We start from the raw sequence: 9479 nt of genomic DNA, 5'->3' as shown, positions 1-9479 counted from the left end.
AACTGAAATATTCCCGCATCACCCGGCCTTTTCCAAGTATGTCTTCTCCTCTTGTGTTTCTAGGACAGAGTATTCCCTGTTACTAGCTGAAATTAATTGCATAACTCAATTAGTCTTCCTCCTTTCTCATTGCTTGTCCCAAGCCCACATTCTCGTGTAACCTTTTCTTCTATTCCTTCCCCTACAACTGCATTCCAGTCCCCCATGACTATTAGAGTTTCATCTCCATTTGCGTGTTGTATCTCCCTTTAAATAACCTCATATATGTTTTCTCTCTCTCTTCATCTTGCTACGCCGGCATGAATACTTGCACTATCGTTGCCGGTATTGGTTTGATGTCGCTTCTGATAAGAATAACCCTATCATTGATAGTAACACATTCTCTGCCCTACCTCCCTACTAATAACGAATCCTACTCCTGTTACACCATTTTCCGCTGCAGTTGATATTACGCTGTACTCATCTGACCAGAAATCCTTGTCTTCTTTCCACTTCACTTCGGTGGCCCCTACTAAACCTACTATGTCTAGATTGAGCCTTTGCATTTCCCTTTCCAAATTTTCTAGTTTCCCCAGCACGTTCAAGCTGCTGACATCCCACGTCCCGACTCGTACAACTTTATCTTTCCGTTGATCATTCAGTCTTTTTCTCATGGCCACCTTCCCCCTGTCAGTCCCCTCTCAGAGATCCGAATGGGGGACTATTCCGGAATATTTTGCCAAAACAGAGATGATCATGAAAATTTTTCAATTACAGGCCACATGTCCTGTGGATACACGGTATGTGTCTTTAATGCAGTGGTTTCCATTGCCTTCTGCATGCTCATACCGTTAATCATTGCTGATTCTTCCTCCTTTAAGGGCAAGAGAGCTCCCTGAACCTCTGTCCACTCACCCTCTTTGACAAGGCCGTTGGAAGAATGAGTGTGACTTTTTAAACCGGAAGTCTTCGGCCACCAATGCTGATTAATTATTAATCAAAATAATAGCGATGGCGGGCTTCGAACCGGGGGCCAAAGCCCACGGGCGCAACCCGTTAATGTTACGGGCCTGTAATTTAGTGGATTTCTGCTACTACTTTTCTTGAATATTAGTGTGATCTGTGCTAATTTCCAGTCATTTGGTACGGATCTTTCGTCGGGCGAGCGGCTGTATATGATCGATAAGTATGGAGGGATAGCATTGGCATACTCTGAAAGGAGCCTATTTGTCTGTGTTACGTAATTCTTGCTGTCGTACAGAGAAGGGACTGATTGTGTCTTGCCACTAGCATACTTTACATATGATGCCAGCTAACACCCAATAGATGTTTGGGCTCACATGCGGTTCCTCTTCTTCGAAATGTCTTGGCTCAAACTCGTCTAGGGTTTGGACCGCACGTGTCGCATTACACGAGCTAAATTAGACACTTGTGACCCTTTGGTTAAATTGTCTGGCTGATGGCAAGTTTGCGAAATTGTATGAAGTTAATATGACATATAATAATAGTAATATCTGGAACCAAATTCACGACTCATAAACGATGTAAGCCACACACACACTGGACTCGCATTCGGGAGGACGACGGTTCAATCCCGTCTCCGGCCCTCCTGATTTAGGTTTTCCGTGATTTCCCTAAATCGCTTCAGGCAAATGCCGGGATGGTTCCTTTGAAAGGGCACGGCCGATTTCCTTGCCCATCCTTCCCTCACCCGAGCTTGCGCTCCGTCTCTAATGACCTCGTTGTCGACGGGACGTTAAACACTAACCTCCTCCTCCTCCTAAGCCACACAGTTGCGATTTGGTTACAATAATGTTTATTCACATAGCAAACTAATTGCGAAAGTGGTCGTATTTAGAGTTACTGTTACACTCGAGCGCATATCCATTTGACACAGTTCTATCACACGCAATCTCATCGCGAAATACAAGTTCGATACTTCACCTCGTTGACTATGCGAGAAGTTCACACCGGGCGCGCGGCTGCTCACCGCTCAGAGACAAAGTCCCGCGATACCACACAACGGGAAATTTTCAAGTCGTTTCACTTACTAGCTGCCTAAAGACCCACTGTGCGCTTTCGCGTCTCAATCCGAACTGTACCCTTTGGTGTTCAAATGGTTCAAATGGCTCTGAGCACTATGAGTCTTAACATCTATGGTCATCAGTCCCCTAGAACTTAGAACTACTTAAACCTAACTAACCTAAGGGCAGCACACAACACCCAGTCATCACGAGGCAGAGAAAATCCCTGACCCCGCCGGGAATCGAACCCGGGAACCCGGGCGTGGGAAGCGAGAACGCTACCGCACGACCACGAGCTGCGGACCCCCTTGGTGTCTCCCGCCGAACTGTACTGGATGATTTCTAGACCAGAACTGTCTCCACCCGATATGATGTATCATGCAGCGTAACTTGCTGTGACAGTGCGAGAGAGAGAAAGAGAGAGAGAGAGAAAGAAAGATATTGTTTATTACTCTGTGGCGTTCAGCGCTCACATAATTATTCTTAGGGTATAGAGCTTTTGTTCTTCTTAAGAGTAAGGCCCATTCTTGTGATGTAAAAATCGACGCCATTGCGAAATTTTGATTCACATTGTAAAATATATGTGTGTATGGAAGGGAATCAGTTAATAGAACAATAAAATATTGTTCATTTCTACAACCAGCGTATACTTCTATTGTGATTTAATAATAAATACCAGCTTGAGAACAGTTCCGACGAGAGCGTTCAGTTCTAGTGAAATAGTTCGATGCTTTCTTCGGAAAAGAAGTCACTTCATGGATCATTCAAATCCACACTTGTACCTGGAGATTTCTCAGAACTGAAAGCAATCTGATTGCTATGCAACAGAGCCCCGAAGATTATTTCTCCGTACTATGGTTACCCACTTTCAGCTCAACACGGTGTCTGCAGCACTGGAGCAGATTTCTACAACAGCGGAAGCGTGTAATCGCTATCAGTTTCACACATCGCCCTGTGCACGTTGTATTTATTTACCCACAACAGTGAACATAGTCACGCACATAGAAAGACAATACAAGGTGGTGAAGGAGAGATTTCATTATAAAGGTCCTGTAGAGCTAAACAGTAATTAGCCTAGTAGTAGTAAACAAATTTAATTTTTTTCAAAGGAGCCCTTATACCGACCCCGGCCGCGTCTCCCGTGCGCCGAATATCACTCAACTGACTAGGGCAGTTCCGTTTGCTCAAGCCGTCCATCTGATTGACTATAGCTTATTCTACATTATTTTACATTTTAACATATTTAAATAATCAAAGCTTGACCACTTTTACGTTCTAAATAACGTAACAATAATATCCATTACTTAATAAATTTTGAATTCTTTAACATAAAACCAATACAATTTCCTTCTTAGCTTTGAATGCCACGGCTATTAGCCGTGGAACATTGAGCTTTCTGGAAAATAAACAAAGAACGAAAGTAACTATTATGCACTAAACCTAACAACAAATATTCTATTACATAATGATTCAATAAGGTGGAATGCGTGGAAGAAATGATGATCTGTCCGCAGCTCGTGGTCGTCCGGTAGCGTTCTCGCTTCCCGCACCGCCGCGCCGGGGTTCCCGGGTTCGATTCCCGGCAGGGTCAGGGATTTTCTCTGCGTCGTGATGACTGGGTGTTGTGTGATGTCCTTAGGTTAGTTAGGTTTAAGTAGTTCTAACTTCTAGGGGACTGATGTTCACAGCAGTTAAGTCCCATAGTGCTCAGAGCCATTTGAACCATTTTTGATCGTTAGGATCGAGCAAAGCGTTCAGAATTTAGCATTCAAGACTTTGTTACAAAACTTGTTAATCTTACTTTAACAGTATAAAATAAACTATTATAGATATGAATCTTCCTGGCAGATTAAAACTGTGTGCCGGACCGAGACTCGAACTCGGGACCTTTGCCTTTCGCAGGCAAGTACTCTAACGACTGAGCTACCCAAGCACGACTCACCACCCTTCCTCACAGCTTCAATTCTACCAGTACCTCGTCTCCTAACTTTCCAAACTTCACAGAAGCTCTTCTGCGAACCTTGCAGAACTAGCACTCCTGGAAGTAAGGATACTGCGGAGACATGGGTTAGCCACAGCCTAGGGGATGTATCCGTAATGAGATTTTCACTCTGCAACGGAGTATGCGCTGATATGAAATTTCCTGGCAGATTAAAACTGTGTGCCGGACCGAGACTCGAACTCGGGACTGCCTTTCGCTTGCAAGTGCTCTACCAACTGATATGATACGATCAGTTTTAAAGTTTTATTGAGATCACCATGAAAATTTATGAAGGATGCCAGATTAAAGTTTCTGTGGCTTGATTCCGTGCATTACTATATCATTAAATAGTTTTCATAAATGTTTCCCTTTATCGCCGATCTTAGGTCCCCCATATTTAACACTGCTACATCTCCTTGCCCATAAAAGCCCTCTGCTGTGTTTCAATATGACGTAGGTTCTCGTCTGTCTCACTCAAACAGTACAGCGCTTAGGCCTCAATAGACACTAGACGCCTGTGGGTTTCCCCATCTCGTGGTGAATCTGCGCCCTTTGTGGCATTCGGTGCTGGACGACAGGGTTCGTTTCACACTTCCTGAAGGCTGACTCTTTCAGCCATATACTTAAATGAGAGTGAAATGCTCGTTAACCCAAAACGACCAAAATCTCTTTGGATTTTCTGCCAGGTTACGAGACAAAGTTTCATTCCGGAAACATAAGCATCTCGCATTGAAGTCCGCCCTAAATTTCGAGCTACTCCCTACGCCTTACGCACAGTCATCGTGCTACCTGGTCTTATGGCAGCACTTCGGAGTTAACCAATGGTTCCTTCCGCTGGTTTATTACGGTTTTGTTTGAACCAACCTGCGTAGTGCTCCACGGTCGCTGCGCGGCGGTACATGTGGTCTTGCTGCTCTCGGTTTAGCTGTATGGTTGTAAAACCACCATAGGCTCCTGTAGACTGTCATGATCGTAGGCGACGGTAGCTTTCATAGTAGATGTGGTCATTTCAGGTCGTAACCGCGTTACCTATACACTACGTGTGTTGGATACCTTTCGAACGTTGCCTCATTTCGATCCCTCTGTGTATGCGATCAATGCATGACCACATTGGTGTCCAAAATTAAGGCAACAAATGGAAATTTTGCAGTTCGTCTATTTTGCCACAAGACAGCGTAAACAGGTGGTAGTAAAGTACACTACTGGCCATTAAAATTGCTACACCACGAAGATGACGTGCTACAGACGCGAAGTTTAACCGACAGTAAGAAGATGCTCTGATATGCAAATGATTAGCTTTTCAGAGCATTCACACATGGTTGGCGCCGGTGACGACACCTACAACGTGCTGACGTGAGGAAAGTTTCCAACCAATTTCTCATACACAAACAGCAGTTGACTGGTGTTGCCTGGTGAAACGCTGTTGTGATGCCTCGTGTAAGGAGGAGAAATGCGTACCATCACGTTTCCGACTTTGATAAAGGTCGGAATGTAGCCTATATGCGAATGCGGTTTATCGTATCGCGTCATTGCTGCTCGCGTTGGTCGAGATCCAATTACTGTTAGCAGAACATGGACTCGGTGGGTTCAGGAGGGTAATACGGAACGCCGTGCTGGATCCCAAACGCCTCGTATCACTAGGAGTCGAGATGACAGGCATCTTATCCGCATGGCTGTAGCGGATCGTGCAGTCACGTCTCGATCCCTGAGTCAACAGATGGGGACGTTTGCAAGACAACAACCATCTGCACGAACAGTTCGACGACGTTTACAGCAGCATGGACTATCAACTCGGAGACCATGGCTGCGGTTACTCTTGACGCTACATCACAGACAGGAGTGCCTATGATGGTGTAGTCAACGACGAACCTGGGTGCACGAATGGCAAAACGTCATTTTTCCGGATGAATCCAGGTTCTGTTTACAGCATCATGATGGTCGCATCCGTGTTTGGCGACATCGCGCTCAACGCACATTGGAAGCGTGTATTCGTTGTCGCCATACTGGCATATCACCCGGCTTGATGGTATGGGCTGTCATTGGTTACACGTCTCGGTCACCTCTTGTTCGCATTGACGGCACTTTGAACAGTGGACGTTACATTTCAGCAGGATAATGCACGACCGCATGTTGCAGGTCCTGTACGGGCCTTTCTGGATACAGAAAATGTTCGACTGCTGCCCTGGCCAGCACATTCTTCAGATCTCTCACCACCTGAAAACGTCTGGTCGATGGTGGCCGAGCAACTGGCTCGTCACAATATGCCAATCACTATTCTTGATGAACTGTGGTATCGAGTTGAAGCTGCATGCGCAGCTGTACCTGTACACGCCATCCAAGCTCTGTTTGAGTCAATGCGGAGACGTATCAAGGCCGTTATAACGGCCAGAGGTGGTTGTTCTGTGTACTGATTTCTCAGGACCTATGCACCCACATTGCGTGAAAATGTAATCACATGTCAGTTCTAGTATAATATATTTGTCCAATGAATACCCGTTTGTCATCTGCATTTCTTCTTGGTGTAGCAGTTTTAATGGCCAGTAGTATATAAAAGATGTAAGGAGTAAAGAATGCAAACGACTGCAACATGCGTAGCCGTAGACAAAAATTTTATTCGTTTTTCCCAACTTAACGGATTTGCACACACGTTCCGACAACTGGTTAATGTGGTCAGTACGGGATGCGGCAATACAGGCTTGACAACGACGGGGCCTGTTGTGAATGACGTCATCAGTCACATGTTGAGGCTGCGGCGCCCATTCATCCTGCCAGAGGTACGTGTAGTCTTGGAGAGTGGTTCGTGGACGCTGATGTGATACCAGTGCTTCCCAGACATGACCTACGGGACTGAAATCGGGAGAGCGAGCAGGCCACGCCATGGGTATAATAACTTCCAAGAAAACATCAAGCACCCGTGTTCTATGAGGTAGAGCATTTGCATCAGTAAGAAGTCTGGTCTCACACCATCTCGCAACAACCGCAGATGAAGTCCCAAAATCTTATCACGATACCTCACAGCAGTTAAACCTTGCCGATTCACCCGTACAATTTCATGAAGAGTGGTTAGAGCGGTAAACGCAATCCCTGCACATACCACGAGGGATCCTCCTCGATGCCCGTGTCTTCCCACAATGTCTGCCATTCTGTATTCACGTAGATGCAAAGCTGGTACTTTTTGCCGCTGATAAAAGTATAGCTATCACACCCCACAGACTAGAATTAAGTGGTGAAATTGGAAACGATGTTTTTCAGAAAATCATTAAGTGGTTCGCTGCAAATGGGCTCTCATTAAATATAGACTTCGATCAGAAATCGGTAGCTAAGGTAGAATATTCAAAATTTCTGGGTGAATGCATTGATAAGGGGTTGAACTATAAAAAACACGATGAGGATCTGCTGAAACGTTTGAGTGCAGCTACTTATGGTATTAGGGTTATTGCAAATTTTTGGCGATATACATCTGAGTAAATTAGCTCACCACGCCTATTTTCATTCTCTGCTTTCGTATGGCATCATATTCTGGGGTAACTCATCATTGAGTATAAGAGAAACTTCCTGGCAGATTAAAACTGTGTGCCCGACCGAGACTCGAACTCGGGACCTTTGCCTTTCGCGGGCAAGTGCTCTACCAACTGAGCTACCGAAGCACGACTCACGCCCGGTACCCACAGCTTTGGGGATGTTGCCATCGGAGGCCGTGTACTGCCTGTTCGAGCATAATTGGTTCAAATGGCTCTGAGCACTATAGGACTTAACCTCTGTGGTCATCAGTCCCCTAGAACTTAGAACTACTTAAACCTAACTAACCTAAGGACATCACACACATCCATGCCCGAGGCAGGATTCGAACCTGCGGCCGTAGCGGTCACGTGGTTCCAGACGGAAGCGCCTAGAACCGCACGGCCACACCGGCCGGCCGAGCATAATTGCTAGTTAAGTTAGTGGAAGGTTTAATCACTAAGTAATAAGTTTGCGTTACCAGTGTCTCTTCTGCCTTGTGACCTCCGGCGATCGGGTTTCCTGTCCCCGGCACCGGTGTAATTGAAGACAGTGATCTTTCCTCCTCCTCCATTCGTTACTGTCCGGTGGAAGGTGTAGTTTTGGCAGTTTAATTGTTTCGCCATTCTGTCGTGTGTTATGAGTAAATTCATGCCTCTTGTTGGTTGATCATGTGGTCGCTCATTCAGGACTGTGGGGTGTAATGTTTCCTTGCACGAGGTTAGCTCTAATTCTGTCAGCAAGTTAAGCCATCTTATCACAAGTTTTCGCTTGCTAAAAGTCGGTGCAGTGACCAGACTGAGAGTGGCAATTGTGTTTACGGGCGTATTTAAATTGGTCAGTATTCCGTCTAGCCTGAGCATCCCTGAGTGGGTGATTTGTGGCCGCCTTACACGGGTCCGTCATATCTGTAAAGTTGTAATGATACTCCAGGACACTTTTCTTTTTAAATTGCTCCATTCCTTTATTGCCATTAATCGTGTGTTTGCTGAGATCTTTTTTTTTTTTTTTTTTTAATGGCGGTGTGGGGGCTTCACTACCCCAACGTAATTTATTAACAAAGCTCTGTATTTACTTTAGTAGCCGGTTTAGTAATGTTCTTTAAATTTTTTAAACTGTTGCATTGCTATAAATTACTTGATTGCCGTTAGCGGTATGTTTTAAAAGGCTGTTATTGCCGTACTGCAAGCTTGTGTGTGTTTTTTTTCAAAGAAATTTTCAAAACTGTTGGATTGCTATAAATTACTTGATTGCGGTTTTTAAAGGAAATTTTTAAACTGCATTGCTGTAAATTACTTCAATGCCGTTAGCGGCGTGTTTTGAAAGGTTGTTTATTGCCGTACTGTTGCTTCTATTTTTTTTAAAAAGAAATTTTTTTTAAAAGTTGTTGTATTGCTATAAATTACTTGATTACCGTTAGCGGCGTGTTTAAAAGGCTATTTATTGTCGTACTGCTGGTTTCTGTAAGATATGAATAAAACATTTGTGTGTGAAAATCTCAACTCGACAGTAAACTATTAGAAATTTGGCCCTGTTTCCCAACTTGTGGTGTGGCTTGTAGTAACCGTAACCACTGTGTGTGTCATGTGTGTACTGTACCAAAACTACCGAAGCAACTCTATTTAGCCGAGATTGTTCCTACGCGTTTTCACTTGACAGTCACATCACCAACAATCGACTTAGCCAGAGTCAAAAGGTTGAAATTCTCTTGATGAATTCGACGCTGAGGTGACAGCCAATGACCAGTCCACGTTTTGAGTCACTGAACTCTCGTGACTATCTATTCTGCTGTTACCGATTCTCTACTGACAATACAACACTCCACGTACAGGCGGAGGTCCACCTATGGTGACGTCTTGCGGTCAGTTCCGCATTACGTAGGGCTGTACGTGTACTTCTTATCAGACATTGTACAATGCTGTGAAGTCAGATCGCTTTGAAACACCGTGTACTTTGCCATTGCGGTATAGTACGTTTCACGTATCAACCTCCTGCTC

The 9479-nt window shown here is 44.8% G+C and overlaps 1 non-coding gene across 1 annotated transcript; it reads right to left on the bottom strand.

Annotated features, from left to right (window-relative positions):
- Positions 1 to 7557: 7557 nt before the first annotated feature.
- Trnas-cga lies at positions 7558 to 7632 on the bottom strand. The gene has a single exon. It is a non-coding gene; the product is annotated as a tRNA-Ser (tRNA).
- Between the last annotated feature and the right edge of the window lie 1847 nt (positions 7633 to 9479).

This window comes from Schistocerca piceifrons, chromosome 9 (assembly GCF_021461385.2).
Source record: "Schistocerca piceifrons isolate TAMUIC-IGC-003096 chromosome 9, iqSchPice1.1, whole genome shotgun sequence".
NCBI lineage: Eukaryota > Metazoa > Arthropoda > Insecta > Orthoptera > Acrididae > Schistocerca > Schistocerca piceifrons.
The sequence above is the reverse complement of the archived record's forward strand: the minus strand, read 5'-3'. Positions and strand labels throughout refer to the sequence as shown.